Source organism: Dama dama, chromosome 20 (genome assembly GCF_033118175.1).
Source record: "Dama dama isolate Ldn47 chromosome 20, ASM3311817v1, whole genome shotgun sequence".
Lineage (NCBI taxonomy): Eukaryota > Metazoa > Chordata > Mammalia > Artiodactyla > Cervidae > Dama > Dama dama.
Window position 1 is genome coordinate 81,143,224 of NC_083700.1, and position 18,690 is coordinate 81,161,913.

The 18,690-nt window shown below is 36.2% G+C and overlaps 1 protein-coding gene and 1 non-coding gene across 6 annotated transcripts in view; both read right to left on the minus strand.

Moving 5' to 3' along the window:
- Positions 1-18,690, minus strand: part of PATJ (PATJ crumbs cell polarity complex component) — a 365,401-nt gene that overhangs the window by 187,204 nt on the left and 159,507 nt on the right. The gene's annotated exons all lie outside the window — the stretch shown is intronic.
- Positions 53-124, minus strand: TRNAY-GUA (transfer RNA tyrosine (anticodon GUA)). The gene has a single exon. It is a non-coding gene; the product is annotated as a tRNA-Tyr (tRNA).

Here is an 18,690-nt window from a genome sequence, read left to right on the forward strand (position 1 = left end):
TTCTCCAGGCAAGAATACTGGAGTGGGTTGCCATTTCCTTCTCCAGGGAATCTTCCCGACCCAGGGATCGAACCCAGGTCTCCTGCATTACAGGCAGGCGCTTTAACCTCTGAGCCACCAGGGAAGCCTTTCCTCTTACCTCTGCTTAAATGCCCCACCTCTCCCACACTGCCGCGGCCCTGCTCTTAAAGGTTCTGTCTGATGTTCCTTGGGGGTCTCGTGCCAGGCCTTTATCCTCACTCCCGTTACTGCTGCCCTCAGAGCTTTCATCACTGACTCATACCAATAACTCGCTTTACAGCTTGAACTACTCTGGGCTCTCAGGACAACTCTCAATAAATGTTTGTTGAATGACTGAATGTGTGCACTATCTTCTAAGAAGGGTTCTGCTTAACTCTAGCTTATGGCTTTCTCTCCATATGCCCTAGAATATTAAAAAAAAAAAAAAAAATACCATTAAAAAGTATGTTAATAAAGTCTGATATCCATTCTTCCTTCCTTTTTGAATAATAGAAACAAGTATTTTTAGCTATTTGTCTGTCCAGAATAAAAGTAACATTTCTCAGTCTCATTTATAGCTAATTGTACTACTAAGCTCTGGATAATGAAATATAAGTTAACTTATGTACAGCTTTCCAGAAACCATCAATAAAAGGAAGCAGGTTGTCCTTCCCTTCTCTCTTTCTTTCTGGCAGCCGGAATAAGCTCTGATGGCTGGAGTTAGAGTCCCCCAGGCCCTGAAGCGATGCAGGGAATGGAGCTCCCACATTAACGAGCAACAAGAGGAGAGGAGCTTGAATCGCAGATACTGGGCGGTCCTCACTTCCAGACACAGATCTGGGAGAAAAATAAACTTCTGTCCTCTAGAATAACTGTTATTAGGGAGCTTCTTGGCTCACAGTTGGAGCTTCATGCTAACTGAACTATCTTCTAAGTAGTTCTTTACCTTCTTTCTTTGTAATGTATCAAGTTAATTTTCCTTTAAGATTATGGTCAGAGGATTATTTCGTGGCCTCAGTAGCCTTGAGTCCTCTCCTCACTATAAGAACAAGTCTCTCTTCAGGCCCTGTAGCATCACACTACAAACATTATTCAATTCCTCAACACATGAAGGTTGATTTGCCTCTTATCTTAAAATTGCCCTGTACTAGTAACTCAAAACTCAACTCTAAACAGGGTATTTAAAATAAATATCTCAAGAAGAGAAAAAAAATTAAAAAATAGAAGAGTACGGTCAATTACAAACCCTTCCCATTCACATGCCTTCTGGATAATTTTACATATTCTGATGTTTGTCCTTCCACTTGTTCATTTAATATTTATTGAGTGTCCTCCTCTGCAAAAGGCATAGATAAGAAATACTGAATTAAACATACATCAAGACAAGCTATTCTCTTGAAGCTATAAACACAATGAATAACCATATATGAATAACTATTATATCACTGTAGGCTGTGAAAATAAAAGTAAAATAAGAGAAGAATCAATAGAAAGAGCTACAGAACATAACACCTTCGGCAGAGATAATCAAGAAAGGTTTCTGAGCAAGAAGAAAAGACAGCAGGGTTGGAACTCTGGTATGAAAGTCTGCTTAGAGGCTGCTATATTCATATTTCTTGTGTCCACTTTAGTTTTTCTACTTTTTTACTGTCAGGTTGATACTTTTTTTGTGAATCCTGCAATCAGCAGGTCTTGTCTAAAGTCTCTGTGTCAAATAGCTTCTGTCTCATTCTATATGCGGAAAAGGCAATGGCACCCCACTCCAGTACTCTTGCCTGGAAAATTCCATGGACGGAGGAGCCTGGTAGGCTGCAGTCCATGGGGTTGCTAAGAGTCGGATACGACTGAGCAACTTCACTTTCACTTTTCACTTTCATGCATTGAAGAAGGAAATGGCAACCCACTCCAGTGTTCTTGCCTGGAGAATCCCAGGGACGGGGGAGCCTGGTGGGCTTACGTCTATGGGGTTGCACAGACTTGGACATGACTGAAGTGACTTAGCAGCGGCAGCAGCATTTTATATGAATGTAAAAGTTTTATCTGCAAATTGATAGTTAACAAGATCTTCAAGTTGAGGATTCATTTTTGAGCAAAGAAAATGTGCTATGAGTACAAATGTACTCATATTCATTTTGGCCTCTGGATATCACCCCCAATCATTTCTTTCATGGCCTTGTGCTTAGGCTAGGAATAGTCAGCATGTCAGAAAGCAGAATTTCAGGAGATTTAGTAGCAGAACCATCCATCTTTCATTGTACAGTATGTGCACTGCACAAGAGTGCCTGAGATAGCAAGTAGAGGCTGATATTCAATCCATGCCCCACTCATAGAGTTTTCACCCTTGTGAGAGATTGTATATCAAGTATCAAGGGGTTTCTTTTTCCTTTGCTCAAAGACCTTCATCTTACTAAGTCACCTGTCTACTTCTAAGCCAATGTTTTTGCAAAAGGAGGGGTTATTCCCACCTCACACAAAGACATAGTTCTAGATGTTCCACATGGTAGTAGAGAGAAGAGAGCTTTAGTCTTACTTCTTTTCAGACCCCTTTTGAGAGCTTAACCATATCCTTGGACCCTTGTTTCTCTTTCCATCTTTTTCCACCTGAATGTTTAGGTATTGTTAACAAGATATATTAATCTTTCCATCTTTAACTCTGCCCCCTTCAGTGAAGGTGCATCCTGTTAAGACCAGACCATCTCTAATCAGTGTTTCCCCATCTGGAACTATGAACGAAACCAAGTACACCAAGAAAAATGCTCCATAAAATTATATTTCCTAGAGAACTCATTGGCAACAAGATGTGGAGAAATCTTTAAAGAATCAAGAGTATATAAAATGTTGTCCATAAAATTACACTAAAACAATTTTTACGATGAGTTTAGATTTGTACAATAGGAAGGCACAGGAAAAGGATGATCATGATGATTAAAAAAAAAAAAATGTGCAGGATATCTGCTCCTTGCAGACAAGATGCTATGCATTTTATATACATGATGTCACTCAGTCTTCGAAACCAGTGGTCCCGAACCTGTTTAGCACTAGGGACTGGTTTTGTTGAAGACAATTTTTCTATAGCCTGGGGGTTGAGTGAGGGATGGTTTGGGGATGATTCAAGGGCGTTACATTTATTGCGCACTTTCTTGTGTTTCTATTATTATTACATCAGCTCCTTCTCAAGTCATCAGGCATTAGATCCCAGAGTTTGGGGATCCCTATTTTAAACAATCCAATGAGGAAGATAACTTTCAACTTCACCTTATAGTTAAGAGTTTCAGAAAGATTAATAAAGAGATGAGTTGGGACTAAAATTATGACCCTCCAAATTCTAGGTTCTTAACTACTAATTTATAGGTTATATAAAATTATATATGGTCAAAGACTTTCATCAAAGTGGTATAAAATTAATACTGATATTGAATAAATAACAGAGAGTTAGAAATAGTGAGTATACCACCATCTGTATCTTTGGGATAAAAATATAACACAATAAATAAGGAAACAAACTTTTTCATAGTAAGAGTGTATCATAATAAAGTTAACTTTCGATCTTGCACAAAGGAAAACTAATATACTAATATATATTTCTTATTCATAGCTAATTTTTTCAGAGTGCCTATCAGTTAAAAACCAATAGATTAAGTACTCTATATATTTTATGCTATATAATCACCAGTAAAAACATATGGGGCAGGTGGTATTATCTATTTATAAAAAAAGAAATTAAAGGTCAAACAATTTTGTAATAAATAATTTGCTCAAGGCTGCGCAAGTAGCAAGCTGTAAGGCAAGATGTGGATCCACAGCTGCTTCAAAGGTTTAATTTCTATGGAGTAACTCAAAGTTTGGCAAACTTTCTGGAAGAGCTGGACACTACATATTTTAGGTGTTATGGGCCATGTGTCTGTTAAGTCACATGTGGCTAAGTCCGCTGGGTCCTGTACTTCAGAAGACAATATGTAAATAAATGGATATGTCTATGTTCCAGTAAAACTTTATTTATAGAAACATGCAGTGAGCCAAATCTGGTACAAGGCTATAGTTTACTGAATCCTGGGATAAACGATTAATTTTAAATTAACTCACCCTGAACTAAAGGTTTGCTAGTTACAAAATGGAAAAGCTGCTACTTTTTCCTACTTGACCAAGAAACTATTCTGTTACTTCCCTGAACACATTACAACGCATAAACCACGTTACCGATTTGTTAGGAAACAAAAAGAAGCAAACACAATGGATTGATCAATTTAAAAAAAGACGGACAGAGGAAAATGAATATGTCTGCTTATTATTCTTCTGCCCATCCTCATAAGAACTTCTTCATGATTGTTGAAAAAAAAGTTTTTTCAAGAAAAACCATTGTTCCACTGGGTGAAAATGTCCTTTTCTTATATGCTATCATTGCACTATGCAGGCCATGAAAAGAACCATCTAAGTAATACATGTAGATGGTAGAATGATTTCATTTTCTTTAGTGAGCCATGGTTCCAAGAGAAGGCTCACTTTACAAATCGAATAGATATGGCCATTCTTTCATGCATATTTATTAGGTTACATGCAAAAAAGACTTTTCTACATCAGTTCAAAGAGCATTTACTGAACATCTAAAATGACCTAAGCTTTAGCAACGGAGGAAATTAACACCTAAACATCTAATTTCAGTATAGCACTGTAAATGCATTAAAAGCTATATTCACATGGGGGGTGATGATTATTTTAGCACAAACTTAATGAAATAAGAGTACAGACATATTATGAAAGTTATAGACTCCATAGGAACTGAAGAATGGGAAGTTTTTGTAGGTTCTATGATCTGTGATAACACAGATTATCTATCTGCTAAAATGAGTCTTCTTGAAGAATAATCAAAACAGGAGCATAAACAACTTGAAAATTATTACATAACTATGCCTTGGAAATCAATCAAATGCAACATCTGTCATTTGAGGAATCAAAGCATTTAACTTAATTTTGCTTGGAAACAGAGCTGTTGTCAGAGATTTCACATGGTCTGGAGGAACAGCCATAACCAATATAATTTTGTTTGTTTATTAGACTATCACCATGTACATATTTTATCCCTGCAGGTATAATCAAACTGTTTTCAAGAAACATCACATGTATTCAAGGAAACAACTAGATGAGAAGCTAGTGAACTGTCCATTAAATGTAAATTTTTTTAATCTTTTCTATCTCATGACAATTTGCTTTATGAAGCTAAAAATTGCTATTCTCTCATTCCCAGCATGCTCTTATATCTGCATTGGCTTTTGAAAGACTTGAGAGAGCAAGTTTGAAACAGGCAACACTGAGTCAAAGCCCAAATGCAACTCAAAACATTTACCAAAATGCTAATTAAGACATTCCCATCTTGCCTAGGATGAACGTGAAAATACTGAGTGGCTCAAAATATAATTTTATTAAATTTCATCTAAACATCTGATTAACCTTAGATACTTACCCATTCCCTTCTGGTCAGCTTCAGGAGACTTGCTATTTCTTCTCCAAATACAGAAATTTTTCAGTGTGGAAAAGAAATTTGTTTACGCTGAGAAGCCTGATTCATGCTGGGCTGTGTGTGATGCCATGGTGAAGTGTACCCTGAAGACTAATGGCATATCTCCATTACTGTACTTTTCCCCAATTCAGCTTTATTTGATTTGTGACTTTTTCTTTTAAATTGGAACTTTCAATATTAAAATGTGGTTTGCTGAAGAATACAATAAACATTTTTAAGAACTCAGAATTTTAGTCTTTTTTTGGAAATATAATTACATGCCTATTGCAATTACTTAAAAGAAAGATGGTAACCAATTTGTATTTTACTTGAGAAGATCATCAAAATATGCAAAATTAAAAACTGTTAAAAGTATAGGCTTTGTACTTCATTTTTAAAATAATGAAACTTCTAATAAGAAACCTATAAAATTATATGGATTGAAGAAAATAATACATGTATTCAGAACAGTAGCAAATTCTTTTGCTTTATTAATAAATTTTAGAAGTCTTGTTCCTCTAGCGTCTGATCTTAATCCATTCATTCTGCTTTCTTGCATGTATTCCCTCTTGGTACAGGGTCTTTAGGGCTTCCCTGGTGGCTCAGATGGTAAAGAATCTGCCTGCAATGCGGGAGACTCCTGGGTTCAATCCCTGGGTTGGGAAGACCCCCTGGAGGAGGGCATGGCGACCCACTCCAGTATTCCTGCCTGAAGAATTCCATGGACAGAGGAGCCCGGCGGGCTACAGTCCATGGGGTCGCAAAGCGTTGGACACAACTGAGCGAGTGAACAACAACAAGAGGATCTTTGCCCTCTCTCTCCTACACTCCTGGCTTGGGACATTCCATCACATTTTAGCGGACTTCCAAGTCTGGAGTTGCCATGTTCCTGCCAATCCTACCAACTTCGCAAGCTCAGTCTCTTCCAGGGGCCTTCCAATGCATCTGCTTCAGGACCTGTCCACGTTTTCTCTTTTTAGGAAGATCATAAACTTCTTGAGGGCAGAAATCACATTAGTATGCTCCTCCCTATAGGCTTAGGACTGAATGGGGCTCTAAAATTTTTAATGTTTAATGTTATATAATCATAGTAACTGAGGTTATGTCATACTTCTAACAACCCATGCATAAACTACCCTGAGCTTTCTACAAAAAGAGTTTTACTATCTATAAAATGGGGATAAAATCAATCCATTTGGGATATGTTCAGAATATATAAAATGATTGCTTTACACTACATATGTTAAAAGTCTTGACGTATCATAAAGGTATAGGAAAAGAGATAAATATGATATTTTAAAAAACATAGCAGAAGAGACATATCTAAAGAGAACAGAAACCTAAGAGTAATATTTCTTACTATCCATCCCCATTATATTCACCAAAATAGAGGCAGTCTCCCTGGTAATGGAGGCTCAGCTGGTAAAGAATCTGCCTGCAATGTGGGAGACCTGGGTTCAATCCCTGGGTTGGGAAGACCCCCTGGAGAAGGGAACAGCTACCAACTCCAATATTCTGGCCTGTAGAATTCTATGGACTGTATAGTCCGTGGGGTCACAAAGAGTCAGATAAGACTGAGCGACTTTCACTTTCACTCAAGAAAATAAATACTACTTAATTTTTGACATACTCCCTCTTGAATTCAAATTATCAAACTCTTTCTTTGTTCAACATTGGATCAATTAAAAAGATGAGTGCTTAACCTAAATTCAAATATGCAAACTTCAAATATTTTAATGCAACATGAAACTGCTGATATCAAAGCAGCATAAACCCATTCAAAATGACATGTTATCAAGTAAGTACAAAAGAAAAGTAAATTCTTTACAGACTGAGACCTCATCTTTTATTTATCATCTTATGTATAACTTTTTGTAAAACATGTCAAAATGAGACATGAAAGATGTTTTTAAAATTAACTGAATGCTGTACAGTAAAAGTAATATAAAGACTATCACAAAGTATTAAAATACTTTGGGGTTAAAGTATATACAGAAAGAGGAACCTTTAATAAATGCTGAATATATTCATTATGAAAATCATAAACAGGCAATTCTGAGCAGGAACACTGGAAAGTAACACATAAAACACAAATGTATATCTATTTATGAGACATTTATAGCTAATAATTCTTTAAAAATCAAGTTCATACATTTTTTTGAATAAAATGTAAAAGACACAGAAATTCCTATTGACTACATATACTCTATTTGATTTCTAGAAAACCAACTGTTGGTATTCCTGAGGGTTCTATCAGGGTTTATGTAGCCTGGACAGTGGCAACTTCATGATGGTAAGATAGAAATTAAGGAAATTATCAGGGGTAGCTGGTTACACTGAAGAAATGAAAGCACTCATGTATTTTTCAATTTGGGATTAACACATACATACTACTATATATAAAATAGACAATCAATGAGGATCTACTGTATAGCATAAGGAACTCTATTCAATATTCTGCAACAACCTAAGTGGGAAAAAAAACTGAAAAAGAACAGATACACGTACATGTATAACTGAAACTAACATAACATTGTAAATCAACTTTAATCCAATATATAATTAATAAATAAATAAAAGAAACACCTTAAAAAGAAAATGAACAAACCACTCAGGGACTCTGATGAAGAGCAGAGAGGGTCCACAGATATTCAGGATCGTTCCTACAGCTACTTTGTCAATAAAAGTTTGAGAAATAGTATTAAAAAGGATCACATTTAGATACTTGAAAGCAATTCCAACTATAGAATGGAAAGACACAATATGGACAATTATCACTATACGGAATCTATGACATATCCATTTAGGAGCTATAACCTTTCTTCTAAATCAAAATCACAAAACTGGAATCTAGATAGCTCAGGATTTCAACACTAAGATCTTTAGAAATTATATTTTAGACAAAAGAAAAGTTCTGGCTCAATTATTCTGGCAGCATAGCCAGGAATAAGGTTTGCTAGCTTAAATCAGGAATGCAGCATATATCCTGCTGTTGCAGTAGAAATAACCTAATTTGCGTGTGCACTGCTGAAAAGAAAAAGGCTGTAAAGTGATGTCTAACTCTCTGAGTTTACAATTGCCTCCCTTAGGCAATAAATGCTTAGACAAGAGGATCCCTATTATGTCTAAATATTCCATATCTTATTTGCATTAAAAATAAAAAGCTCTGATGTTAATAAATTAATTTTCAAAAGTCAGGACAAAAGCATACACTAAAGAGAGCATTTTACTGCATGAAATTATATTACCAATCTAGCAATGATTCCGGGAACCGCATGCTAACAAGGAAGTTCCTGATAATACTTCCAAGTGCTGAGCCCCCAACCCTAATGGAATTTGAATTTGTAGGTTTAGATGAACAGGACCTCAGTCACAATTAGCAAGTGATACTTATTTAAGGTGTTATCTTACTGTGGAGACAAAGCAGCCTTTTGTTTAGCACTGTGATTCCTTAATGATTTCTGCTTTTATCTACAACAAAATGCTGAATGATCAGTTTTTAAAAAATTAATCAGGACAACCTTGTTCTAATGCAAAACGTCCCCTTTGGTTATGGTGAAGTCACAAATAACCACAAGAATAAATATCCACAAGATCTACTTCTCAGTTGTGATTCTGAGAGAATACTGCATGAACACAGTGCTGAGAATTTTGGCACCGAAACTACTAGTATATTCCTGACAGTCTGATAAACTGCTCCACTTTTCAAAAACATCATAGGGATGATTCCAGCTACAACACACATGAAAGCAAATCTTTAGAGCTTTGTTTCTAATATACAATTACCTTGCACATGCACATGTACCCTCACTCTCTGACTTAAGATAAATGCCTTAGCTTACTATTGTTCAAAACCTTTAAACCAACATTCTGCACCATCACTAAAACAGCTTAACATTGCATTCTAAAAGAACCCCGGATCGCAGGGGTACAGATCTCTTACCTGGGAAACCCCCTTGGACCATGGCTGTACCAGTGCTCCCTTCAGGGTATCTGCATTCCTGATAAACATTCAATGCTGGAAGCAGCTCAGATCCTCACCACAGACTCTGTCCTCTTCTGTCGACCTTGGGCCTATTCCCGCCCCCACCCCCTCAGATTTTATTCTCCTTCAAGACAAGTTGTCACTCTATTTCTATCAAGAGAAGCAATCAATTAAGCTAATTTCCAGCTACCCCTCCAGCTAACAGTCACATCTGTCAAGTAGGTGAGCTGCCTGGGAAAGTCTGCCGGGAGAAGCAAAATCCCGGGTTTCCAACATCTGACCCTCGGATGCTTCACGCTGCCGACTGTGGCACTCAGTTACCCTGCTCGCATCAGGATGATAGCTCTATTCCAGAACAGGAGGCGATATAAACACAACCATTTATTTTGTGGCCAGCTTCAATGAATATCATTTTAATGACCCAGTCTTCCTGCTGAGAAATAGTTCATCACATTAGTTGCATCTTTCTAGTGCAGATTAAAAGAAACAGCAGTCGATTTTAGCCTGTCCAAAGTGAAGGGAATAGTCATCAACTTACTGTCTCCTACTGCTCACAGCACTGAATCATTTTTATAACAAAGAAACTGGTGAACCACATTGAACACGCATATCCCCTAGTGAGATTCATTTGTGTCTCAGTAACAATCTAAACATGCAGTAAAGATTCTATTTAAGCAGTCAAGTCTTCAAGTTAGCTTCCTGAGCAGGGGGTGAAAAATTATAGGGAATTAAAAAAAAAAAAAACACCCTAGAAGCATCAGAGTAATCACTAGAGAAATAGTTGAGTTTTCTCCAATTTCATTTAAAATACTACATTGCATTGCCTATCCCACCCCAATCCCGGTAGACCTTATTAATATAATCATATAACCAACTGCAATTGCTTCAGAATTACCTTTCTATCCATCACTAGAGTATCTGCTGACTTTCTTTATAAAATGTAGAATAAGAAGTCACCTCTGTGATCACTGATCAAATGGATGAATAATATAAAGTCAAGAACACCTGAACATTTAAATGCTTCTCAAGATATCTTAATACATTTCTTTGCTTATAGTTCCAATAAATGTATCCAAATTATTTCAAGGACTCAAGCTTTGGAAGTTCTTAGAATAAAAATTGATTAATATAGAAAGCAAAGTTTACCAGTCTCCAGTTACAGGGCTAGAATAAGAATTCTACTTAAGAATTTACTTAATCATGAAGAAAAGGCTCCAGAAAAGGCTCCAGGAAATGAGAAAAAGAATTTATAGAAAACTGAAATTTTAAATTTTAGCATTTATATCTTAATATTTTCCCTCCAACTTTGCAGTGTCAGAAACAGAAAACAAAACTGGAGAAAATAAATGCATATATTTAGTAAAATGAACATGGAGTTATCACTAGAAGCCATTAATGAATGCTGTTTGCTTATATAAGGTGAATATTCTTAAGATTCTTTAAGTCCTTAGTAATAATTGCTGTTGATTGTAGTGACATCTATTGGCAAGGTAGAGATCAACTGCAGAGCCCACAGAAAAAAAACAAACAAAATTTTTAAAACAAAATAATGACTAGTTGTTCAACAAATCTTCATTAATCATGAGTATGTGTGTGTGTGCGTGTGCGCGCGTGTGTGTGTGTGTGTGTGTGTGTGTGTGTGTGTGTGTGTGTATTAGTCGCTCAGTCATGTCTGACTCTTTGCAACCCCATGAACTGTAGCTCGCCAGGCTCCTCTGTCCATGAATTTCTCCAAGGCACAAATATTGGAGTGGGTAGCCATTCCCTTCTCCAGGGGATCTTCCTTCATGTTAAAAATTAGCATGGTAAACACAGGAAGTCACTGAAGGGAAGCCTAAATGTGGTCCTGAAACGAGACCTAGATTCCAGTACTGACCTCAACAATAACTAATTCTGTGACTTGGGGTAAATTAATTGGTCTGAGTCTTAGACTGTAAAATTAGTCAGACCAGTTGAACTTGATGATTCTTAAAAAAAACTTGATGAACTTAAATTCCATCACCACCGAGGAACCTATTGATTCAGATACTTTAATTCCCTTCTTTTATTTTTTCATTCCCTTCTTCAAATTTGCTATTTGATTGCTCTCCTCCTTTAACAGAGATGTTTTAATAATAAGTTTTAACTATACTCTACAGGTGTAGTTCTATAGTATAAGATGATGCTTAACTTGGAAATAATTTTAAAAGCTGTATTTAGCATAATTTTTACAACATAAAATTCACTCACACACACAACTCAGTGATTTATAGTAAACTTAAAGAGCTGGGCAACCATCACCACAATCCAGGTTAAGAACATTTCAACCAAAAAAATCCTTCAATTCCTACTCAAATTTAGGCAACCACTAACTTACTTTCTATCTCTAAAAATTTGTTTCTCACAGACACTTTATCTAAATGCGGCAAGGAGATCCAACCAGTCCATCCTAAAGGAGATCAGTCCTGGGTGTTCACTGGAAGGACTGATGCTGAAGCTGAAACTCGGTACTTTGGCCACCTGATGCGAAGAGTTGACTCACTGGAAGAGACCCTGATTCTGGGAAAGATTGAAGACAGGAGGAGAAGGGGACGACAGAGGATGAGATGGCTGGATGGCATCACTGACTCATTGGACATGAGTTTGGGTGAACTCAGGGAGTTGGTGATGGACAGGGAGGCCTGGCGTGCTGTGATTCATGGGGTCGCAAAGAGTCGGACACGACTGAGTGACTGAACTGAACTGAACTACAGTATGTAGTTCTGCATCAGGCTTCCTTTACTTTGGATAATGAGCATGTAATCAGTATTTTGCTCCTTTTTATTACTGAAGAGTATTATTCTACTATATGGATACATAACATTTTGTTTATCCATTCACCAGTTGACTGACATTTGGCCACTTCCAGCTTTTGGCTACTATGAATAATGCTGCTATGAACTTTTATGCAGGAGTCTTCATGTGGACGTATGTTTTCACTTCTTTTAAAAGTATATGCCTAGAAGTAGAATTGCTGGGTTCCATGGTAAACTTTTTAAGAAAGTACCAAGCCAAAAAAATAAAAAGAAAGAAAGTACCAAACCATTTTCCAAAGTGACCATATTAATTTACATTTCTACCAGAAGTGTATGAGAGTTCTAGATGTACACTTATTTTTTTTAGCTAAAACCACTGTAGTCGATGTGCAGTGGCTTGATTTGCATTTCCCTAATAAATTCATGATGTTGAGCACCTTTTAGAGTGCTTATTAGCCATTTATATATCTTCTTTGGTGAAATGTCATTTTAAGTTTTGCCTATTTTTAAAAATTGGGTTGATTGTCTTCTTGTTATTGAGCTGTAAAGATGAAATGCTTTTCTTCCAAATAAACATATCTTGTTATCAAAAATTCAAGTGGATCAAACAAAGTGAATAGTAGAAGCTTCTTCTCAAAACTCCCCTCTCAAAACAGTTTGCCCTACATGCTTCTGAACTTTTTTCAATGAAAAAAATACTCGAGATTCTATAAAGTTCACCTTTGACCTTAGACTCTGACTGAAATCTGAGATTTGGCTTTGCTTCCAGGAGGCCAAAGATCTGAGAGACACTTGGAATCATTCAGGCACCTCTGAACCAGGGCAAGATCAACGACACTAGAGCAACAGGGGCTAACAATACAAAACTAAATCCTGTCTCAGTGGCAGTGACTCAAACACAGCTGACGCTTCTGATCACGTTATTATCTAAGCTAGCATTCTTCATACAACATGGAGTGAAATGTTTCTTTTTGTCCTTGATACGTTGCAATTTCATCAGCTTGCTGAAGTATAAATGCTTACTATTACAAGAGTAAAATACTACAAGATAAGATCTTATCTAATTAAAGATAAGAATAAAAGCTGATTTTTACTTTAAAATTATTAAAGTTTTTAAAGGTTAAGTAGATCAATACATCACCAGTTATATGAATATTGAGAACTAACTCTACAAAGAACATTATAACCTTTGTGAATCAATGTATGTTGATTTCATTGAATTTTTTTTTTTAACATTTAAAAACTACAAAGCACAAAACTAGAGACTCAATCATGTCATAAACTTTATAGGACTGTTCAGCAAATTAGCATGCATATTAAGGAAAGTAATCTTTAAAAGCCATATTTTTAGCTTTTGAATTCTACTTGGGCCATGAATTTTAAAAACTTTATTTCAGAATAGTTGATTTATGATATTAGTTTCAGGTGTACAATGCAGTAATTCGTTATTTTTATAGAATATCCTCCATTTAAAGTTAATATGAAATACTGGCTATATTCCCTGTGCTGTGCAATATATCCTTGTAACAACTTATTTATTTTAAATCTCGTAGTTTGTACCTCTTAATTGCCTACACTTACCTTTCCTCTCCCCACTTCCCTCTTCCCACTGGCAACCACTAGTTACTTCCATATATCTGTGAGTCTCTTTTCTGTTTTGTTATGTTCATTCGTCTTGGACCATGAATTTTTCTCAGAAAAATTTCCTGTGTATTCTTTCTACACCGGGAAGGATGAAATGAAAGTAAAATATCAAGCCCACAACACTGAAATTTCATGGGAATGAAAAACTATAAAATCATAAACAAAACTTGCTGTGATAATTCCACCTCTGGTCCAAGGAAAAATAAGGACTAAGATTGGGAAAATACACCACAGAAAAATGAAGTCATCCAAAGTATCTTTCTCTTCTAATCATCCCCCCGAGAGTGGAAGTATAATAGTATCAGAGTATTCAATTGATCAAGGAACTTTTGGTAGCAGACAGTGCTAATAAAGTATTGTTCCTACATGGTAAAGTTAAATTTCAAAAAACTGACTTCTAAAATTTTTAAAAATTAAATTATAATAACTTTTGGATAAAAATTTTAAAACATACTATGCCAGAATTTCATTCTGTAATGGCAATATTTGCAAACACTGGAGAATGCTGAATTACTACTGATAATAATAAAGAGTATCAGCTAACATTCCAGTGTACCCCCTATGTGTCACTTCCTATATGAGCACGTGACATACATCATTTCTTCTCGTTTCTCACAAGCTTCCAGTGAAAGGAGTACCATTACCATCCCCATAATACGACAAGAAAACTAAGGGAAAGATATGCAACTTGTTCCAGGTCAAATGGCTAGAAATGCTTAGAGATTAACTGACTAAAGACTATAGGGTGTATTAATTTCACATAATATACATTGATCTAATTTCTACTAGTGAAAAATACAGCAGTAAACTTCTTTTTGTGTATACATATACACACACATACATTTATACAAACATGTATAAGGGCAACAAATTCCTTAGGACATATCGCTGGAAGTTGAGATAGTCAAAGAATATGCATATTTAAATATTTCACATGTGCTGCCAAATGTCTCTAGAAAGAGGTACATGAATTCAGAATCCCATCAACAGTATACAGAACTCTCTTTTTCCACAACCTCTCCAACAATGAGCAACCCTAATTTTTAAAATCTACAGTAATCTAATGGTCAAAAAAAAAAAAATCAATTTTTTACTAATTTACATATCTCTCGTTTTTAATGACGCTGAACAGAATTTTTGTATTTGTTATTCAAATCTATTACATGATCTCTGATATATGCACATTTTTCTATTGTTGTACATGTATTTTTCCCCTGAATATGTCAGTTCCTCAGTTCAGTCGCTCAATCATGTCTCTTTGAAACCCCATGGATTGCAGCACACCAGGCCACCCTGTCCATCAAAAACTCCCGGAGCTTGCTCAAACTCATGTCCATCAAGTTGGTGATGCCAGCCAATCATCTTATCCTTCTTCGTCCCCATCTCCTCCTGCTTTCAATTTTCCCAGCATCAGGATCTTTTCGAATGAGTCAGTTCCTCACATCAGGTGGACAAAGTATTAGAGTTTCAGTTTCAGCATCAGGCCTTCCAATAAATATTCAGAACTGATTTCCTTGAGGATTGACTGGTTTGATCTAATTGCAGTCCAAGGGACTCTCAACAGTCTTCTCCAACACCACAGTTCAAAAGCATCAATTCTTTGGTGCTCAGCTTTCTTTATAGTCCAACTCTCACATCCATAGTGACTATTGGAAAAACCATAGCTTTGACTAGATGGACCTTTGTTGGCAAAGTAATGTCTCTGCTTTTTAATATGCTGTCTAGGTTGGTCATAGTTTTTCTTCCAAGGAGCAAGCATCTTTTAATTTCATGGCTGCAGTCACAATCTGTAGTGATTTTGGAGCCCCAAAAAAATAAAGTCTGGCACTGTTTCCATTGTTTCCCCATCTATTTGCCGTGAAGTGATGGGACTGGATGCTATGATCTTCATTTTTTGAATGTTGAGTTTTAAACCAGCTTTTCCACTCTCCTCTTTCACTTTCATCAAGAGGCTCTTTAGTTCTTCTTCACCTTCTATGATAAGAGTGGTGTCATCCGCATATCTGAGGTTCTTGATATTTCTCCTGGCAATCTTAATTTCAGCTTGTGCTTCATCCAGCCTGGCATTTTACATGATGTACTCTGCATATAAGTTAAATAAGCAGGGTGATAATATACAGCCTTGACGTACTCCTTTCCCAATTTGGAACCAATCCATTATTCCATGTCTGGTTCCAACTGTTGTTTCTTGACCTTCATACAAATCTCTCAGGAGGCAGGTAAGATGGTCTGGCATTTCCATCTCTTGAAGAATTTTCCACAGTTTGTTGTGATCCACACAGTCAAATGTTTGGGCATAGTCAATAAAGCAGAAGTAGATGTTTCTCTGGAACTCTCTTGCTTTTTCAATGATCCAACAGGTGTTGGCAATTTGATCTCTGGTTCCTCTGCCTTTTCTAAATCCAGCTTGAACATCTGGAAGTTCATGGTTCACATACTGTTGAAGCCTTGCCTGGAAAATTTCAAGCATTACTTTGCTAGCATGTGAGATGAGTGCAATTGTGTGGTAGTTTGAACATTCTTTGTCATTGCCCTTCTTTGGGACTGGAATGAAAACTGACCTTTTCCAGTCCTGTGGCCACTGCTGAGTTTTCCAAATTTGCTGGCATATTGAGTGCAGCACTTTCACAGTATCATATTTTAGGATTTGAAATAGCTCAACTGGAATTTCATCAACTCCACTAGCTTTGTTCGTAGTGATGCTTCCTAAGGTGCACTTGGCTTCGCATTTCAGGATATCTGACTCTAGGTGAGTGATCACGCCATCGTGGTTATCTGGGTCTAAGATATTTTTTGTATAGTTCTGTGTATTGTTGCCACCTTTTCTTAATATCTTCTGCTTCTGTTAGGTGCATAGCATTTCTGTCCTTTATTGTGCCCATCTTTGCATGAAATGTTCCCTTGGTATCTCTGATTTTCTTGAAGAGATCTCTAGTCTTTCCCATTCTATTGTTTTCCTCTATTTCTTTGCATTGATCAGTTAGGAAGGCTTTCTTATCTCTCCTTGCTAGTGTCTGGAAGTCTGCATTCAAATGGGTATATCTTCTCTTTTCTCCTTTACCTTTAGCTAAATATATATGCATTCAAAAATATGTGTATACATTTTATGTTTTTAATTTTTATGTAAGCCTACTTATCATTATCTTTTACTGTGCTGATATAATAAATCAAAAGACATTTCCCTATACCAAGAGTGTATCTTTTTAAAATCTTAGACTTTTATAATATTTTTATGGTTTTAGAAGTACATGATTCTTTTGGAATTCATTTATAATTTTGGTGAGAAGTGAATATCTGTATATTTTCTCCCCAAATGATTATCTAACCCATTGTTTACAGAACAATATATCGTATTTCTAGTATTTAAAAAATAATTTTATATTCTAAATTCTGAATAGACTTTAGATCTATTACTAGATCATTTCTAATGCAAATACTAAACTGCTTTAATAACTACAGTTTTAAACAGTATTTCTAATCAACAGTGCTACTAGTATCCTATGTTGGGTAATTCTTTACTGTACAAGATTATCCCATACATACAAGGCAGTGCCTTTGGCACCCAACTAACAAATAACAGTAGAATACCCTGTCCATTTAGACCAGGGACATCTGGCAATGTATAAAGACATTTTTGGTTGTTGCAACTGGGGTGGGAGGGAGAGGCTACTGGCATCTAGAGTGTAGAGACCAAGGATGCTGTTAAACATCCTATAATGCAAAGGTCAGTCCTCCACAATAAAGAATTAAAGTCCAAATGTCAGTAGCCCAAGGTGGAGAAAAACTATTCAGACAGCCAAAACCTCTCTCACTCACTTCTAAAGCTCCAGGTTGAGTTTGAAAGCCATCAGTTAAGAATATATTCAGATACTAGGGAAGTGCATGGCCCCATCCTTTCAGGTTTTCTTTTCCAAAATCACTTAGCATTTCATTTCTAAGTCAATGTTCAATAAGATTTTCATATTTTTTAAAGCCTATATACACTTAGTGTGTGTGCATGTGCATGTGCATTCAGCTCTTTGTGACCCCCATGGACTGTAGCTCACCAGGTACCTCTGGCCATGGAATTCTCCATGCAAGAATACTGGAGGAGGCAGCCACTCCCTTCTCCAAGGGATTTTCCTGACCCAGGGATCAGACTGCATTTCCTGTGGCTCCTTCATTGGCAGGAGGATTCTTTACCACTACCAATGCCTAGGAAGCCTCCTATACACTTAATTAGATTCAAATTACCTTATATGGGTTTCAAGACTTTCACTAACATCAAATGATGCCTATTTAGAAGTGTGTATGAGTGTGTGTGCGTATAGATGACTATGTCTGTGAATATGTACACGTTTTTCTTGAGAGTGAGTGGGTTTATAGTTTTTATCACATTGCCAAACAGTAAATAACTCAAAAAGTTATGGAACATTGAAATGTTCTCCATTTATAAATGTATTATTAATGGATTTTTTTAAAACGTTTTTCTGTTATTTCTATTAGGAAAGTTCTCACATTTTCTAAGTAGATAATACTGATTAGAAGATTTTTTTCATATTTACAGTTAATATGTAGCCTGACGTACTGTTGCCAAAAGATTATTTTAGTTGTTGAGTTTTTGAGACTGACAACTGTATTATCATTTTTGAATAACTGTTAAAACAGTTAATAGTTATTTGTGAATAACTGTTAAGACAGTAAGCTACTGAATTGGACACTTTCAGTAGATGCATTGTATGGTAATGTGGATTATATCTCAATAAAGTTGTTTTTTAAAAAGCCATCCCCTTCACTGGAGAAGGAAATGGCAA